Source organism: Polypterus senegalus, chromosome 1, assembly GCF_016835505.1.
Source record: "Polypterus senegalus isolate Bchr_013 chromosome 1, ASM1683550v1, whole genome shotgun sequence".
Classification (NCBI taxonomy): Eukaryota; Metazoa; Chordata; class Cladistia; order Polypteriformes; family Polypteridae; genus Polypterus; species Polypterus senegalus.
In genome coordinates this window covers 147,401,319-147,419,532 of record NC_053154.1, presented here as the reverse complement: position 1 = coordinate 147,419,532, position 18,214 = coordinate 147,401,319, and the positions used below count along the sequence as shown (strand labels likewise).

Sequence of the window (18,214 nt, the reverse complement as noted above, 5' to 3'; positions counted from 1 at the left end):
TCCGCATAAAAATTATAATGCTTTAAAAAAACCCTGGGGAAAATTGTGTGGAGTTTTCTGATAGAGTTCTAGTTAAAATATGTATTGAATTTGATTAAAAGTAACATTCATAGTGCGAAATGATAGGTGCAGTCAGCGGCCTAAAATCAATCCTTGTTTTCTGTCCTTTTATTTTTAGTGGCTGCTTGTTTCGTACACATTTCTACACTGTGTTTATGTTACTTTTATATGTTTGATTTTAAAACGCCACAATTTTAATTTCCTGCCTAGGTTTATACATAGGTGGTTAAATGACAATGAATATATATATGGACAGTCATGTTTATTCAGATGAGCCTGCCTCTGTCATGACACCCCCACCACCATCAAGCGTACACTTCTTGCAGGATGTGGTTGCCACGGAAACATGCTGTGGCGCAGCATTTATTGAGATCCAGCTGAATTCTGAACAACTGCACTAATTGCCCAGGGAATTAAACAGATGTGCAGTACTTAATGATCATTTTTAGTTATACTATCAGATCATGTCTATAAAAGAGATTTTAAACCTACCAGCTTCAATGACATCTTTATCTTGGTTACATTGGTATAGTAAATAATGCTGGGCTTCACTGTTAGCTGTGAGAGGCAAGGTGAAAATGACTACTCAGATTAAAAGAGCTCATTACTGGTTGTTATTGACTGTTTGGCCAAACCTTAATATAAAATTTTATATTTCTGTATGAAGTCTGAAATGTTTTTCTTTTTGTACACTATTTCTTAGTAAAATGTAAAATCAGTCTACCACGAATGAAACCGTACAGGTTCACATTTGAAAAATAAGTCATTTGCTTCTTGCTCACAGTTGAGCTATCCCATAAGGGAAAAAAATGAGCGATACTTCAGCCTGTAATAGCATACCTTCTTTTCTATTTTTATTCAGCGTGGGAATAACCATTTCTTTAACCTGTTTTTTTTATTTTTGTGTTTAATATTGAGATCTATTTAAAAACAGTCAAAACTATTAACATTTGTCATAAAATTTTGCTGACTAAAATAGTAAGTACTGAAAAGTTAAACTACAATAATCTCCCCCAGTAAACTTTAGTAACATGCATAACATACCTTGTAACATTGGTGAAAATGAAGTCGTTGGACTTTTAACGCAATAGATGACCAAAAGGTTTAAAAGTCCTGTGTAAATTTCAGTCTGTGTGATTTGTAATTTCAGAAGTGGTTGCCAAAAAAGTGAAAAACATTTTTTGCTGCATCCCCAAAAAAATTCATCATATTGGTAAACAAAATGCAAAATGAACGTTATCCATCTCCAATCTATGTTGCAGTTTTCACCGTACAGTCTTTCTCGTTTTGTTTTTCTGCATTTCTCTTTTCCACCCTCCAAGGGCTGAAGGACTACTGCTGACCACGGTGCAGGGTGCTTGTCACACTTGCTGAAAATTAAGCCGTGGATATTGATGCTGAAAATACAAATACCAAAGCCATGCACAACCGATTCAGCGCCAGCACCGCATTAAAGTTAAAAATAGCCTGGTTGGGCTTGCAGCTTACATCTCAAACTCAGAGCAGCTAAAGAGAAGGTATTAACTTTATTTACCATGGTGATATATTGACTTATTAACAGCATGTTCAGTATGCATCAAGAAAAAAAAATGAAAAGGGCTTCAAATTTGAGAGTCCTGTCATGCATCGAATGAAGGCATAGCAGCCAATATCTGACTGCAAAGCACGTCGTATGTTTAGGTTTGAGCTCCTGGAAGCAACCGGCTGTGTCTCACAGCACAATGTAGCAGCAGTTAGTGAAACTGCAGCAGAGGAAAATATGACACAAGCGCAGCCTTTACAAACTCCCATCTAGCACACCATTAGCGACACAGGCAAATGAATTCAAACCATGCAGAAACAAAAAGCAGTGCTAATCCTGTCTGCCTGCAGTTTTAAGCTTGCAGTTCTACATTTTATTTGCAAAAAAAAAAAAAGCCAAAACGGCAAGGAAACGTTGTGCACTGCAGTAGAGAGCTTAGTAATTAAAAAGGACTAAAGGATCGAGACAGCGAGAGAGACAGAGAATGTGCTCACCTTAAATGTAGAACTTGTTTACTGTTACACATTAATATTGCATTATCATTTGGCTTGCACTGGCTGCACTTGTTTAGAAGGTAACAGTGAACAGAGCTGTCATCAGGCTGTGATCTTTACAAACAAGCTTAGTGTGAAAGGGAGGATCACTAACCCAAATTCAGCCATCGTTTGGAGTTGGGGGGGGCAACAAGTATTTTGTACATGCTGCCTAAACTTCCCCTGCATGGATTGGCTTTGGCTGGTTCATAAATAATCACATTTATAGACTAGATATTATATAATGTTTCCTTTTATTGTGTTTAATATTTAATTTTCATATGTCCGTATACTAGGTTTATTTCAGTGAGGTTGGATTAAGTTGCTCAGAAAATGTTATGTTATGCAGAAGAAACAAAACACAACTTCCAGAGTCTAAACAATGCAGGGAGGCAAGAACACAGTCTGTTATTTTCCACTTGGCATTACCTAAAGTGCACTGAGCACAGCAAACACCCTCACAGAGACACAACCTTGGTCACATGAGCGGCCGCTGGTGTTGGCGCAGCAAACATATTAACCACAAGCTCAGCTACTCGAACTATTTCTGGCAGGTGGCGTGTCATTGCTTTTTAATAAGCCTTACTTATTACGCTGATGTATTCTTGGTCTCACAGAGCAACCTGCATGACTGTCCTTAGCAATAATCTTGTGAAAAGAATCCAGAGAGTAAAACAGCAGCTTAGGAAAAGAAACAGGAAGTAAGAATACATATATACATATTAAATTGTACTGACCTAAATAGCTCAAAGGAAGCAAGCAGCTGATTTAAATGTCATATTCAGCACTGCAGTCAGGAAACTGTTAACATTTGTACTTGACAGGAGAGAAAAGCAGAACCAGGAGGATTTTCGTGAATATAGTAAAATAAAACCAAACTTCTATATGTAGATAGCTGAAGTGAAACAAATTCCAACTCATCGTGTCTTCACTCTGTTCTGCCATCTTCCTTGAGATATACACGCCCGCTGTCAGCTCTCTGACATCATTGGCTTCAGTTGTGTGGAGCTTTTTTTTCCTTTCTCTCCTTTTCCCTTTCCCTAGCACACAGTGATAGCTTTGCACAGCCATGGCAGTTTTTTAAAGGCAGAGACATATTTCAGCAGACAGCCCTCAGCCAAGCTGGCTTTCTCTGGTTTCACTGGATGAGGTAGCTGTAGTCCCGTTATGCAACATCTATTTTAATCTCCCATTAGAAAACAATTGCATGTTCAAATAGCCCTGTGAGAAGAGTATTGGTGGCTGAATGAGGAAGTCCTAGTACATTCCTTATTCAGTTAATCTTTAGCAGAAGCTTGTGCTGTTTATTTTTAGAAGAAGAGTGTTAGCATGCAGCCAATTTTAAAAAGAGGAATTATTCTATTAAGGGTGAATAATGTTTGCAGGTACAGAGTACCAGCATAGTGTCAAAAGAAGCTTTGCTTAGAGTACAAGATATATTTGTATGTTCTTACGAGTGAAATGGTGTTGAGGGGCATGGGTAAAAGACTGTTATGAATTGTCCATTAACACAAAACAGACCACTGAGATGTAAATGTAAAACTATTGTTAGCACAGAAATTGATCAAAATGCATTGGTATTCTAATTTACCTGTTAATAAAATGTAAAGTTCTAAAACAACACAGTATTTTGGTGAAGACAATGAGGAATATAAAACTATTTTATTCTTTTTCTTTAGTAGTGGTGATTTTTTTTACTTGTTTTCATTGATTCTTTTACAATCTCTAACATTATGACTCATCAAAAACAAGTGACAAATGTGGCTAAAATTCTAGACAGAAAGCTCAGATGTTAGGCCTTGAAGTTTTCTTAGAATTGTCTTCGTCCTTAGGCCTAATTTTTATATATGTGCTCAGTTTTATTTGGCCATGTTTGCAACATGTTGCTATATAAATATCTACACTATGGAAATAAGCATTGCCTTCTGTAGGGTCATTATGGTTTCTTAGCTTGTTTAAGCGTTTTAAAGGTGACTGCCACTTCTACCTCCACCACTGCTACAATGACAGCAATGCACTAATGTACAAATAAGGGGAAATGTTTTGTTTATTGTGTTATTTATATTTTGTTTTTTAAGTAAAATTGTGATTGGTTAATTAAGAACTTACACCAAGTGAATTTTTGTATGGAGCATTTATTATTGATTCCATAGCAGAGTGGAATTAAGAGTAAACAGTAATGGATACTACCGCAGTGTAGAATAGTTGAACAAAGATATTTGTTTTTTAAATTCTATTTCTATTTTTCATATTGTGATGTTGTGAGCTATACTGTAATGCTAATCTGTTATTTATGTTTTGCTCATCAGCATAGCCCATTTTAAATCACTTTCTATCCTCTTGTTTTTTAAAAATGAATACAGAAATTATGTGTTTCTTTACTTAAAGTGGGCAATGTGGAATTGATCCAAATTTGTTGTTGTTCATAGTATTCTATAGATAAAATGGAAAAGTTCGAAAACAGTGCGGTTTTGAGACCATGTACATCAGATATACAGAACAAGCAATAGGCAAAGTTTTTTAAAATCAAAAATAGACTTGACTGTGGTGGAATTAATACTAATTATGAAATAAAGTACTTTAAAAGAAACCGTTTCTGTCTATAAACATATCTGCATGGATTTGAAATGTGAAAGTAAACCTGAGAATAGTAATGAATCCTAGAATTTACAGAATATACCTGACAATTTGAACATTAAACTATAACCACTATTCAAAATGTAATCATTTACTATGTTAGTATGTATCATATTTAATTTTTTTAAAAATTGTTTGTAATAGTTGAATATATCAAATGTATTTTATAGTGGAAAAAAAGTTATTTTCTTTGACGATTAGGAACACACAACTAGTGTGTCACTAAGAAAGCGTAGCTCATTTTATAGAGTAGCAGTTGTCTCTTTTACTTTTTGGCATGGCAACTTAGCTTCTCAAGAGAGATAACAGAAAGGATGGTCCACACAGCTTCAAAAATGAATGATATTTGAATCTGTTGTTGCCATATATACAGCATGTTTATACCAAAAATGTATAAAGTAAAGCAGATTTATCACAAATGCTATATACATTTACAGCATATATAAGTAATTTAATTGAAACATAACGCAAATTAAAATAAAAATAGTAAAAAATATTTTTTATAATAACAGTAAGCATCGGTTGTTAATTTGGAGTAGTATGATTAATTACATGAGTGTGTTTATAAGACACAAATGAATGGAAAATATAATCATCAGCCGTATTGATATTTATAGAGGAGAACGAAATAGCTCTACAATAATATGTGTTATATGAATGCACAATGAATAATTTATTATTAGTGTAGTACATGGCTCAAGACTACACAACATGTTTATGTTATTGATTTGTTTTATTACAGCTTTGTAAAATATATAAATTAGTTTTTAAAAGAACAGGAAATAATTTAAAATTATTTAAAAAATTAATGAAATTGCAAATTGAATTGCAGAATCTGAATATCCTTGTAAAAAGTATTATTAAGCTATATTTTTATACTGTTGTCTGTAAATGTCAGATTTATTAAATTGCTTATTTTTTGTAGCTTTTATTTTCCTATATGGTGCAATTTAATTATGATCAGTTTGTTTGTTTGTGAGTTTTGCATATGTCCCTGAATTGAAACAGTTTTAAGACTGTATAAATATAATATGAAAAATTTTATTTGTGAGGAGGAGCCCAGCTGGCAAGAGTCTGGCAAGTAAGCAAAAGCACCCCAAGTATGGTATGGGCCAGGGACATAGTGACTAAAGGAATAGTCCTGTATCTGGAAATGTGGCCTGCTGGAGGGTAGTGAATACTGTCTAGCATTGTGCTGCAGAAGGGAGACAGAGAGAGAGGGATGCATGTAATGTTTACTCTGGATACTGGAGGGGAGGTGACCCAGCTGGTGCTACTAATGCCTGATTCTCTATTAATAGACTGAAACAGGGGCCGTGAAGAACTGAAAAGAGGTTAGAAGATCTCTTGCTGTTAGATGTCAGCCACGGTTTCCTGCTTACAATGGAAAACACTGTCACTTTATAGTACAGGACAATAACGTGAAGATCTGGAACTAGGTCTTGCTTTCCGGGGGGCTCAGTTTGTCTAGTAGAGATAAGTAGGGTAGTACTTTCCCCTTGATTTAAAGGAATTTAAATAAAGATTTTGCCTTTAAAGGGCTGTTGAAAGCTGGAAGGGCATGGAGACCAATGGCCTTTAGAGGGACCCCAGTGTTATATTAGCCAAAGTGAAGGCTGCCATTATAACTGTTGTTTGTTGCTTAAGACCCAATTATTTTAGCTGTTGTAATTGTCACTTTTCCTTGATGTAGCTGTTTTGTATTTTTTAGTGTTGTTGTAGGATTCTTATTTAGTTCTGTGTTTTAAAGTGTAGTTGTTTATTTTGATACTTTTTTCTATAATCATGTTGTTTTCATCACATTTAAGCTAAACAAATAATGTCTGCTTCTTGAAATCTATTGTATTTTAATCTGTCCATACTATGCAATATTATCTTTGTCCATCAGTTGATTTTTTTTATCCTGTGGAAAACACCACCTGCTTTGCCCTAAAGGGAAATAAATATTAGCCTTTGACAGTAGACACCAAATAAATGCATCATGTTTAATATTCTTTTGTGTTTGCGAAATAAGTAAAGCTGCCTGCTTTAACCTAAAAGGCCTTTGCTAACAGACACCATTCAGGACTAGTTAGACATGTTATATTTTATGAACTTTAGTGTCAGTAAGTCTGACAGCATTTTATGTGCTCTGCCATTACATTTTGCATGAATACAGCATGTCATGTTTTTTTGAGCTTTGCTGTTTATATAATGGAATGAACATGTGTGCAAAGGTGAGACTTAGTGAATGATTTGTTGATGTTATTTACAAGCTGTGAATTGATAAACTGAAGGTGATTTTGTGATTTGTTTTTTTGTTGTAATTAGCTTATTCACATGTAAATAGAATTGGGATCCTCATCTACATTTTCCCATGAAAACAGACATGGTGGGTGACAAGCACATAGACAGCTCGTTTCATAATACTCGCCGATAGAATATTACAAAGGGAATGTGGTTGAAAGGATCCCACACATAGATAGGTATCTTTATTTTTTATTTGGAAATGTTCAAGCATAAACTAGCATAATGGTGGATGAACATGTACCAAATATCGAGTGATATTAACAGCCCAGTAGACATTGCAGAAGCAGCGTATAATCTTACATTTTTAAAATGGATATTTAGAAGGGGAACCATGGATGAATTTTTCAATTTATGGAAAAGTCAGGCTTATCTCTAGCATGTTTGTATGGCATTGGTTTTCCAAGCAGAATTTGCATGTAAATGTTCTGTGTAGGAAAATTTAGAAAGGTAATAGATACCATACTGCGCACATTTATTCTATTTTTTTTTTTTCAAATATAACTATCGTTCTATTTTGACAGTTACTAATTAAAGATGGCAAAATAATAATAATAAAAACTTAACCAAATAATAAAAATCTCTCTGGTAGCACACGTGATCCATTAATTATAATGCATGGCTCCTTAAGTGTTAGTGACCCTTGCCACCTTGCTGAAATATAGATTTTTGTTGCTGTAAAGAGTTAAATTTAGATTTTTAATTCTTACGTAATTTATAGGGCAGAATTAGAGATACGTTTACTTGTAAGAAAAGACTTTTAATTGTAAATTCAGTAGTGGTACTTTTTTAAAGTAAGGTACAATGAACAATCCATCCATCCATTATCCAGCACGCTATATCCTAACTACAGGGTCATGGGGGTCTGCTGGAACGAATCCCAGCCAACACAGGGAGCAAGACAGGAAACAAACCCTGGGCAGGGCTCCAGCCCACCGCAGACAATGAAAAATTATTTATATAAATAAAGTATGCATTTGTGTATTCACTACATACTATGCAAGCATGTACTCCTGCCACAACTAAACATAAATGGTCACCTTATGAAACTGATTGCCTACCTGTAATCCAACACCAGCTGCTTTCCTTAAGTTATTAAAATAAAACCATATCTTCTTACATCATTTTTTTCCAGGGAGTTTGTATACTATATAATAAACGGTTTATATTTTAATCAAGGAAAAAAAAATGTATTTTATTATTTTCATTTTTTAATTAGTTTCTTTACCTGTTTTTGACATCTTTATTCATAGAAATAAAATCAATTGTTTAAAAAAAATGTGAACCACTTTAATTTAGAATGCTGCTCCACCAATCTGACCACATTATCTTGGCAAAGTTAAGGAATGTAGAGAATTCCATGATATGCCACTGCATTGGGAATCTACAGTATACAGTACATCCGGAAAGTATTCACAGCGCATCACTTTTTCCACATTTTGTTATGTTACAGCCTTATTCCAAAATGGATTAAATTCATTTTTTTCCTCAGAATTCTACACACAACATCCCATAATGACAACATGAAAAAAGTTTACTTGAGGTTTTTGCAAATTTATTAAAAATAAAAAAAATTGAGAAAGCACATGTAAATAAGTATTCACAACCTTTGCCATGAAGCTCAAAATTGAGCTCAGGTGCATCCTGTTTCCCATGATCATCCTTGAGATGTTTCTGCAGCTTAATTGGAGTCCGCCTGTGGTAAATTCAGTTGATTGGACATGATTTGGAAAGGCACACAACTGTCTATATAAGGTCCCACAGTTGACAGTTCATGTCAGAGCACAAACCAAGCATGAAGTCAAAGGAATTGTCTGTAGACCTCTAAGACAGGATTGTCTCGAGGGACAAATCTGGGAAAGGTTACAGAAAAATTTCTGCTGCTTTGAAGGTCCCAATGAGCACAGTGGCCTCCATCATCCGTAAGTGGAAGAAGTTCGAAACCACCAGGACTCTTCCTCTTCTAAACTGAGCGATCGGGGGAGAAGAGCCTTAGTCAGGAAGGTGACCAAGAACCCGATGGCCACTCTGTCAGAGCTCCAGAGGTCCTCTGTGGAGAGAGGAGAACCTTCTAGAAGGACAACCATCTCTGCAGCAATCCACCAATCAGGCCTGTATGGTAGAGTGACCAGATGGAAGCCATTCCTTAGTGAAAGGCAACTGGCAGCCCGCCTGGAGTTTGCCAAAAGGCACCTACAGGACTCTCAGACCATGAGAAACAAAATTCTGTGGTCTGATGAGACAAAGATTGAACTCTTTGTTGTGAATGCCAGGCGTCACGTTTGGAGAAAACCAGGCACTGCTCATCACCAGGCCAATACTATCCCTACAGTGAAGCGTGGTGGTGGCAGCATCATGCTGTTGGGATGTTTTTTAGCGGCAGGAACTGGGAGACTAGTCAGGATAAAGGGAAAGATGACTGCAGCAATGTACAGAGACATCCTGGATGAAAACCTGCTCCAGAGCGCTCTTGACCTCAGAATGGGGCGACGGTTCATATTTTAGCAGGACAACGACTCTAAGCACAAGTGGCTTCAGGACAACTCTGTGAATGTCCTTGAGTGGCCCAGCCAGAGCCCAGACTTGAATCCTATTGAACATCTCTGGAGAGATCCTAAAATGGCTGTGCACCATCCAACCTGATGGAGCTTGAGAGGTGCTGCAAAGAGGAATTGGCAAAACTGGCCAAGCATAGGTGTGCCAAGCTTGTGGCATCATATTCAAAAAGACTTCAGGCTGCATCGACAAAGTATTGAGCAAAGGCTGTGAATACTTATGTACATGTGATTTCTCAGTTTTTTTTACTTTTAATAAATTTGCAAAAACTTCAAGTAAACTTTTTTCACGTTGTCATTATGGGGTGTTGTGTGTAGAATTCTGAGGAAAAAAATGAATTTAATCCATTTTGGAATAAGGCTGTAACATAAAAAAAATGTGGAAAAAGTGATGTGCTGTGAATACTTTCCAGATGCACTGTAGCCGAGACAAGATACACTGCTTCAATGATGACTGCCTGCTGCCTACTGCATTCTGATAAAGGTTTATTTTGCAACTGGGCTGAAATGTCATTAAGGTAATCCATCATCCCATATGATCCATTTTCTTATAAAGAAATCCTCTAAGACAACAAGTAAATGACCTGCCTTCCAGCTCAAATGAGTGTAATGTGGTGTCAGACTAGAAGTAAAAGTCAGCAATTGAACTAGTGTATGATCATATAGTGCTTGAAACATTAGTAAGACAGCATGAATGTTTAAAGCACAGTTTAATTATAGTGCCCAAGCTTTGAGGATGTCCATGCATGGCTACCATTTTTAAAGGATGAAGCTTTGTGCTTAGATGCATTTTCAGTTGTTTTTTTTAAAGGTAAGTATCACAGAACTAACAACTAGCTTCAATTTTCACTTTAGTTTTAGGTTTTGATTTTGACTTTTTAACTGCTTAATAAGTTACGTCACCCTTTTGTTTTGGTCAGTTCAGTGTATTCAACTCTGATCGTCGAACATTTAACAAACCTTTGTTGTTTTCAATTTAAAAAAAAAAAGTTTTGCCTATCCCATAAAAGGCAATATAGATTTCTGGTTGTTTCTTTAATTTTTAAAGATCAAAACTGGTACAACAGTATTTTAATATATTTGAGTGAGTGTGCCCAACAATGAAACAATCAAGGCTGATTCCTGTCTTCCTTCTTGTGCTTTATAGTTGACTCTACCTTTACTTAAGAGGGCTGCTCTTGATATACTGCAAGAAGAACTGAGACTGTGGTAGGCCAGGCCCTGAGGTCTCAATTACTACCAGGTCTCATATGACCTTGCTGTTAGAGCTAAAATGCCAAAATAGAAGTAGTCAAATTCAGCATTGCTGCTAGAACGAAAGGACAGCCAACAAAAAAAAAAAAATCAAAAAGACACTAATAATAACTAAACTTTTACAAAAAGGTTTTTAAGAAACACACATATTTTAGTGATGCGTCATTTAATGATATACTGTAGGAGACCATTTAAATTTGTAGGTAGCCTAAAGACACACCTACTGCTACAGTGAAGTTCCAATCATCTTTGACATATCAACTGTTTATGTTAAATTATACCCATACTTATACTCATTTATTTTGTTGAACCCCATTTTCTTGATAGAGGCTGTTAAAGAGCTAGAGTTTACTCCATATCAAAGTATGTAGGCACAAACGAGCTTTGGACCAAATGTCATTATGTCATAGGGCACATCCAAGCATACTCCCACACTGGTTCAGTGAACAGCATGTCTTTGGACTATGCCAAGAGAAAATCAAAAAAGCATGCACATTCTTATATATGATGGTGTTTTCTACATTTGCTGTGGTTTTCTTTTAGTCCTTAGATAAATATTCTAATATATGTGATCACTTTAAAAGTTACCCTAATTTTGGAAAGATTGATGGACTACTGTGCCAAACAAGCATAATTTCTGTCTTGCACTTGTTGGTTGTGTCAGGGCAATTAATTACCAATACTTTGACCAGCAATAAATATCTTTAATAGATAGCACTTCTGGATGCCAATTCTACAACATAAAAGTGCACCGTTTGATTTAGGCTGTACTTAATGTGTAGGAAATATTTGACATTGTCTTACTGTCATTTAAAAGATTATATTTTCATTTGAGGACATTTGCATGACTACATTCTTTACAGTCTTAGAAGATGGCTGACCAAATAATCCACGTTTACTACAGTTTTACTGCCATTTTTTATGGTGCAGTATATGTCAAACTCGGCTATCACAGTTCTAAGAGCTAGATGTTAACAACGTATTCTGATCCTCAATCAAAATTTGGACCGACCTACAGTGAGGGCATGTATTACCTAAAGAATTTTTTTTTAATTCATTATTATTTTGTCTCTTTAAGCTTTCCAGGGACCTGCACGTCTTGAAAAACATTACACTCCAAATTGTGTCAAAAATGTAATTCCTTTCATGAGTATTCTTTTTCTGTTGCAGATACAATTTTATTACCTATTCTTCATGTTACTTTGAAAATTTTGTATATCTCTTTTACTTATTTAACCGTCTTTTAAAATTATTCACCACTTAATTATATTTAAGCTGCCACTTCCTTTGCCTAAAATTCAGTTTAAAACCAGGAAATCATAACATCTACTGTAGATTGCACTGCTGCAATAAAATTCACTGATATTTTGAGTTGTTCTACCCTTACTCTTGGTAGAATTGCATATCATCTTGGTTATGATTATAATGTGTCTCTGAAGCACGCTTTAGATATGAGCTTCTTAGAGAACAAAAATAGTATACCATTTTGAAATGTTCATGGAGTTGTATCCCCCCTTGGTTTTACAGACTTAACCAGTTTAATTTCAGCCCAGAGAATGAGTGTTGTTTCAATGCTTGTAATGATGGAAGTCAGAACATTAACCATAACCTTTGCAACCAGGCTATGACTTTAAGAACCATTCATGCAACTGCTTACTATTCTGTAGTATATTAACCTCTTAATATCAGCTATGCAACTGCTTACTATTCAGTAGTATATTAACCTCTTAATATCAGCTATCTCATTTATCAGCTGGGATATATGTATTAACATGAATGGGTTATCTGGGTATGTTCTATTGTATCTGCCATGCCTTTAAGAGCCAGCTCTACACATCAGATGTCAAAAACACATATCAAAAACTGAACATGTCCTTTCTAGCTTCTTTCCTTGGTATGGGTATGGAATGCAACATTCCATTCATGAGGCTGCAGGTTCCTTCTTTAGAAAGAGTGTCCAACTGCACGACTTTTGGAAAGGTTCACTTCGGAAATGGTAGCAGGACTTTAACCATGCAAAATACAATGACTCTTGGTTTTCTGCTTGCTGCACTTCTAGGACACTTCTGAGAGCTTTAGATTTCCTTTTCATCTTTCGGCTGCTCCCATTAGGGGTTGCCTCAGCGGATCATCTTCTTCCATATCTTTCTGTCCTCTGTATCTTGTTCTGTTATACCCATCACCTGCATGCCCCCTCTCATCACATCCATAAGCCTGATCTTAGGCATTCCTTTTTTCCTTTTTCCTGACAGCTCTATCCTTAGCATCCTTTCCCAATATACTCAGCATCTCTCCTCTGCACATGTCCAAACCAACGCACTCTCGCCTCTCTGACTTTGTCTCCCAACCATCCAACTTGAGCTGACCCTCTAATGTACTCCTGTCTATCCTCATCACACCCAGTGCAAATCTTAACATCTTTAACTCTGCTACCTCCAGCTCTGTCTCCTGCTTTCTGGTTAGTGCCACCATCTCCAACCCATATAACATAGCTGGTCTCACGACTGTCCTGTAGACCTTCCCTTTCACTCTTGCTGACAGCTTTAGATTTGCTCCTGACAATTCAAATAAAGGTTTTTGTGTTGCTGACCACCTATGGGATGAAGCAATGAAATTAACAGACCCTCTTGCAGCTGTTTACCCTCTTTTTGGATAGGCCTCTTCATGGCTTGGCAATCTTGGAACTTCTTAATAAGTGCTATTTCTCTGAATGCTAACTATTTTCAATCCTTTTTAAAACTCTATGCATGTCGAGAACTTTTTGTTTGGTCTGATATGGTTGGAAGAAGAAAAAATAAATGCTGTGTAGCTTAAAAACCTTTTTACTAGGTAACAAAGCTCCTTTTCACATACAGTATTTCATTATATTACACATTTCATTGTTTCATATCAATTCACTTAAGGTTGATACTGCCATTTAGGTTTCACACAAAATAATACATTCTGCTAGCAAACTGTGCCGTCCTCTGTAAGACTCAAATATACACCACTTAATATGTATAGAGGAAATTGAAGTATACTTTTTTCCCTTGTAGTTGGAGGGGGGAGGTAGGGGGAGCTCACAACTTTAGATAAAAGTGTCCAAGTGAACTTTATTGTCATCTCAACCATATACAAGTATACAGATAGACGAAATTGCGAAGCTCAGGGTCCACAGTGTAACAACATGATGTGCAAATAGTAAATTAAAAATAGAATTAAAATTTAAAATTAAAACACAAACAAGACAAGACATTGTGCAAAGATAGGACAAAGAAGTAGCAGCAATATTGATGTGTAAGATATGTAATATAATAAATAAATAAATAATAGATAATAGATAATACAGAAATTATCAGTGTATGATAATAGTTGAAGACGTGTGTAAACAATGACAGGTCAGAATGTTTCATAGCAGATGGATATCAAGAGTGTCAAAAACCTTAAAGGTCAGTATGAGATGTTCAGTTCTTTTCTACATGCACACTCATCTTTGCAGGACTGTGGTTTTCATGTATAAAAGTTTTGTTTTTAGTGGTGGTTGAGGCTGTGTGGAAGGTCCCAGGGGGCAGCCTGGTGTTAAGGAGTCTAACAGTTTGGGGGTAAAAACTCTCCTGCAGCCTGGCAGATTTGGCTTTGATGCTGCAGTATCTTCTCTTGGATGGCAGAAGTGTGAAAAGTCCATGTGAGGGGTGTAAGGGGTCCTGCACAATGCTGCAGGCCTTGCGGACACTGCGTTTGTAAAATATGTCCTGTAGTGAAGGGAGAGGCACCCCAATAATGTTCTCTGCTGTCTTCACTATCCTTTGCAGGCGCTCACAACTTTAGATTCGCCTTCGAAACTTCAACCTGTGTGAAAGGTTGCAGTCTGGCTTTTGCAAATGTCACAGAGAGAGCCTGATCTCAAATCACAAACAACATTCCAATACCTTCGGATTGAGGAAATGCTACAGTTGTTGTGCAGTTCAATTTAAGTGCTGCTTTTGACACAGTAACCACGTCATTCTACTAAACAAGTTTGCAAATCAAATAAGACTTTTAGGCACAGTTTTTGCATGGCTCAACTTGTACAGATCACTAGAAGACCAGTAAGGTTGGAGAAGTGAGATGCAGCTATTAAAATGCTGAATAAGTCACTTAAAGGTAATAAATGACTTTACTAGATGTCATTTACAGTTATTTCACGAAAGTATTACAGCATGGCATTCCGAAGACCCTTAGAGTTCTACAGTAGTAGTAGCAGTTGTTGTGGTCATGTCAGTTCAGTAGTTGGTCTGCTGTCTTTTTATCACACTGCCTTCACTTTCAGTGAGATATGAATGATATTTGGGTGTTTTTATCAGTTGTGTCAGTAAGTCTTAAGTACTTGCACTTTATTACAGAAAAGAAACAAATTCTTGTATTAACTCGAAATTCATGCAGACGGTAACACAATACTGTAAACACTTAACTTACAGGGCTTAGAAATTTGCAGGTCAATTAACAGTGTTGACACAAGGAAAGCATTAGCAATCTTTCATCACATTACTAAGACAAGATCATATTCTAAACCACAAAGTGAAACAGGAGTGAAAGCCAGTAATTATTTTGCTGTTTGAATGTGTTTCTTTTTGCTTTTCAAGTGCCAGGTTTCTCACGAAAGTCTTTCCTTCCTTTGTTTGATCAAAGTTCATAAACATTCTGTGTATGTCCCCATTTTTTTAATAAAGCAGCTGCTGTGACCTTATGTGTGACTTTCATATGCATTGCATTGACATCAATGTGCCTCATCTGTTGATGCAAAGTGTAGCACCCATAAGGAGGATAAGAACATACAATGGCAATGCGATGACATCACATTGAGCCTCAAAACAATAAGATAAATATTAAAGCACATTGGAATGAAACCCCACCTTGTGATAGACTGGCACCCTTTCCATGGATTGTTCCTGCTTTGCACCCTCTGCTTGCTGGGATAGGCTTCAGTTTCCCCACGATCCAGCTCAGAATAAGGCAAGTTTGTAAGCTGAATGGATGGATGGAATTAAACTTTTTTACTTACTGCTATACCTATACGGTAGTTTCTCACAAAATAAGTTTTATGATACATAAGATATAAGAAAGTCAATATACATGCATTTATTTCTCTTAGTTATGGGCTAACATTCTTTCTGGGGTTATTGTTTTTCTTCCACCTGATGCTGCCAGGATAAGCACAGCACCCGTATTTCCCTGAACTGAATTAAGCATGTTGCGTTAATTTACGTAAATTTAAAGTTTTAAAAAGGCATTACTATTAAGATTTTGTGTAATATTTTTCATATGTAAATTCATAAATAGTAAGTGAAGCTTATTCTTTTTGAAAGAAGACCAGAATTCTGATAAAGCAACATGATTTGCCTGTGCTGCAGATACACAAAAAAGTCATCTAGAGTACAAGACACATCCTTAACGTTTTCATCATGTGATACCATCCGTCTGTTGCTGAATCTATTTAATCCAGTTTGTTTTTTGTGGGCGATAACTAGGTATGAAGATGCAATGGATTGGGTATTAGTCCATTGCTGGGCTTACCCACTTCACCGCCACAGGAATAATTTAAAAGTTCCTACTTAACCTGATACACATGTGTTTGGGGAAGAATAATGGTTTGTTTGGCTAGATCATTATATCTGGATTAGAAATTTTTAAAGATAAGTTTGTGGAGTAGACTGTAAAATGTATGCTTGAAGATCCACTGTACTTCTGCCAAATATTTCAATACAGTACTATTGGTAATCTGAACTTTTGCAACATGTTCTTCAACAGAATTAATGATGTATCGGTTAAGGCACAACACAGGCCATTTGGGTGCCTACAGTATGCTGGGAACAAATACTTTGAACAGTGTGCTTTTGCAAAGGCCTTTTCAGTGAACTGCCATAGAATGACAGAATCAGTCTGTGCAAAGTCAAAACAATCTGCTGGCATGCAGTCTTTTTATTTAATCACCACACACAATAACTACTTTTGAGTAAAGAAAGTAAATAAAATTCTCTCCTCATTTTACTTATATGTTATCTAGAGTTGGAGTGAGGAAGAGAGCACAAAAAAGATAGATGTTAATATTGTGTAGTTGTATCTATGTATATGGTCTATATAATAAACACACATACTGTAGCAGGCCGTCTTTTTTCCTTTCAGCTTCAGCTACATGCTTTTCCTGCCCCACCACCATAAATGAATAAAGACATTTTGTTCCAGATTTTACCACATTAGAAATATTTGCAGTTACTGGATACATAACCTTATATTGTATTTTACAAGATGTAGCCTTTCTTCACACTAACCTTTGATTAAAACATTTACCTTCCTGTTATCTTGAAGCTTGTCTGGCCAGGGGCTGCTGTATAGTCCTTTCACTGTTGCTTCCTTGTTGCTCAGCCAATGCAGTGAGGCCTGCAACTGACACAATGCCTGCTGTCAGTGCTGCGTCACAAGACCTGGCTCAGAACACAGAAGAGCATGGAATCCGCCAGCAGTGCGGAGTGTCCCACAAACAGGCCGTGTCATCAGACAGACAAAGCCAAGTTTACAGTGCATAGTTTAGTTGTAAGGTCCACTCCCTGCTTCGAAGACTTGAGGTGGGAGACTTCTATGCACAGATTTTAAACTAAGAGGTTATTTTTCCTATTCCCATATGATTCCAAGGCCCCATCAGCACCTCCCACTCCCTCCTGGAAGTACTTCTAAATGAGATTTGATTTTCTAATGCAACCATTGGTTATATTCTTAAACAAATAAATTGCAACATTAAAGGATTATTTTCATGTTTTAGAATGCTGCACATATTCACCTCATAATGTTAAGAAGTATTTATTTTTGTCACAATTTTTTAAACTGTTTCCACCTGAGGGAGTGTCCACATTATACACTGTACTGCAAGTGTGTGGGGGAGGAGGTGAAGAGGCAGATATTCTATTAATAACGTAAGGCCGAGAACCCAGACAGTAGAGAAAAGAACACCGTGTGACTCAGCAAGTTTTTATGGTGCCGGTTTAATAAGAAGGTCATTAAAAAAAATATATATATATATATATATATATTATAATGGGCAGCTGGGATGCTTACCCGGCTGGGACAACTCCATAAGGGATGGACTAGGGGAAGGAGCTTGCACAAGGCAATACTTCCCCCGGGACGACAGAGGGCAGCTCTCCTGGCTTGCTACACTGCCACAGAGCAGGGAAGCCCATGGACACCGCTAGGGGACATGTGGCAAACGGCTGAGCCCTCCTGTGCAGGGCTACTGTCACATGCGGAAGTGCAGCTGGAAGGTGATCATGGAGCACTTCCGGGTCCTCTATAAAAGGAGACAGCTGCCACAACTCAGCGGCCAGAGTCGGGATGAAGGAAGACTGAGCATGCTG

General features: G+C 36.7%; 1 protein-coding gene across 7 annotated transcripts in view; it reads right to left on the bottom strand.

Annotated features, from left to right (window-relative positions):
- The window catches only part of zbtb38 (zinc finger and BTB domain containing 38), a 35,748-nt gene extending 18,523 nt beyond the window's left edge, over positions 1 to 17,225 (bottom strand). For 2 of the 7 annotated variants that reach the window (XM_039760163.1, XM_039760154.1), the window contains exon 1: positions 1,105 to 1,908. The gene's annotated coding sequence lies outside the window, so the exon portion shown is untranslated. The other 5 variants (XR_005634473.1, XM_039760186.1, XM_039760199.1 and 2 more) reach the window with 5 other exon arrangements.
- Between the last annotated feature and the right edge of the window lie 989 nt (positions 17,226 to 18,214).